At 37.7% G+C, this 2138-nt stretch overlaps 1 pseudogene; it reads right to left on the bottom strand.

Annotated features, from left to right (window-relative positions):
- Positions 1-320: 320 nt before the first annotated feature.
- LOC109563912 (olfactory receptor 5AC1-like) lies at positions 321-1239 on the bottom strand (annotated as a pseudogene).
- Positions 1240-2138: the final 899 nt, after the last annotated feature.

The following is a 2138-nucleotide window of genomic DNA, read 5'->3' as shown; positions in this document are numbered from 1 at the left end:
CATAAAAATTTTAAAACATGTGTATCTGGAAATAGAAGACCTTATACATATTTCAAGCTTAGTGATTTGGGAACTGCAGTTTCATTCATAATGGATTTAAACCAATAACAAGTCAGTGATATCTTACTCTGTTCATCAGTTATTTTGAGGACCTAGGTTCACTTATAACTAAGGCAAGTATATAGAATCTAAATATTATTATTAATTGATTTAACAACTACTTAGCTGGCCCCTGTGTGCAAAACCCAGGTCCAGTTATTATACTTTATGTAAATGGAGAGTGAAAAGCAAAGACAATGAACATTTTTTTAAATAAATGTTTATTTTTTTATTATTTTTCTAAGTGCACCTAAAACTTCCTTGTTTCTTAGACTATATATAAAGGGGTTTAGCATGGGAATTATAATCGTGTAGAACAGTGAATACATTTTATCCTAATATTGATCCTGGCCAGACCCCGGACGCACATACATGAAGAAGAGAGTGCCATAGAACAAGGAAACAGAGAGCAGGTGGGCACCACACGTGGAGAAGGCTTTGCTCCTGCCCTTTTCAGACTTCTTTTTCAGGATGGCAAAGAGGACACAGGTATAGGAGACTATAATACCCATAAAAGTAAAAGCCTGTATAAAAGCGGCAAAAATAAAAAGCACCAAAGCATTAATAGATGGGTCAGTGCAAGAAATTGTAAAAAGTGGCAAGATTTCACAGTAGAAATGATGTATTAGACCTGCAGAAAGTTAATCTAGATAATAATCCTACATGTATTATAGGTTGCAGAAAACCAACTGCATATGATGCACTTATCAAGCAAGTGCAGAGTCTGTTGGACATCACCACTGGGTAAAGTAAGGGGCTGCATATGGCTGCATAGCGGTCATAGGCCATCACCACCAGAAGGAAACATTCTGTGGTGGCACTGGAACCAAAAAAATAGTATTGGGCCATGCACTCAAAGAGAGACATCATTTGACTCTTGTCTAAGATGTTGACAAGCATTTTGGGAATCACGGAAGATGAAGAACAAGCATCTACAAAGACTAAGCTGCCCAGGAATGAATACATGGGGGTGTGAAGATGGGGGTCCTTCCAGATGAGAAAAATCAGCCCAAGGTTGCCCACCATGGTGGTGAGGTAGATGACCAGGAACACCAGGAACAGGGGGACCTTCAGCCCTGGGAGATCTGTGAGTCCTGTGAGAATAAATTCTGTCACCAGAGTCTTGTTTGCCTCCATCATATCCACTCAGGCTGATCACTGCAGTGGAGAATTGAAAGGAAAAACATTAATCAAGGTTCATGAAAACTTACACTGGATTGCAATTTCATATTTCTACATTTCAGATGCCCTTTACTGAACAAATATAAAGGTATAGGGTCTTTCTTTTTTAAAACACACCTAAGAGTGTTAGTATTAGTCGCTCCATCATTTCCAACTCTTTGTGAGCCCATGGACTATACCCCACCAGGCTCCTCTGTCCATGGAATTCTCCAGGCAAGAATACTGGATGAGTAGCCATTCCGTTCTCCAGGGTATCTTCCTGACCCAGGGATTGAATGCAGGTGTCCTACATTGCAGTCAGATTCTTAAATGTCTGAGCTACCAGGGAAATCCCTAAGAGGATTAAGTATATTATAAAGAATTTTGAGGAGGAAGGAGTTTTTTAAAGGTTTTAAATATATATACATTTACTTAAAGGTTTATAGAGTAAGATGTTAACACCACTTGACTTAGTCCATAACTTTCACTCATTAATATCTTAAAATTGAATGTATTCACAGTGAAATATACAAAGTTAAGAATAAAAAGTATATAGTATGTTTTAGTCTATAATCTCCAAAAAGTGAGAACTGTTGAGGTTCATTAGTGTTTTCACTCTTTCTTAAAAACTCAATTGTAACTTTTCTATTGAACCAAAAAAATGAGCTATACCTTTGTACTACTGATATGTTTCATTTCCTATTAAGACATTAATGGGTAAAGTAGTAATACAGTAAGTTAAAATTTCATATTTGCTGTGTCCTAAATGGCACCCCACTCCAGTACTCTTGCCTGGAAAATCCCATGGATGGAGGAGCATGGTAGGTTGCAGTCCATGGGGTCACTAAGAGTTGGACATGACTGAGCAACTTCACTTT

This window comes from Bos indicus, chromosome 1, assembly GCF_029378745.1.
Source record: "Bos indicus isolate NIAB-ARS_2022 breed Sahiwal x Tharparkar chromosome 1, NIAB-ARS_B.indTharparkar_mat_pri_1.0, whole genome shotgun sequence".
Lineage (NCBI taxonomy): Eukaryota > Metazoa > Chordata > Mammalia > Artiodactyla > Bovidae > Bos > Bos indicus.
Note: the sequence above shows the minus strand (reverse complement) of the source record. Positions and strands in the feature narration are given on the sequence as shown.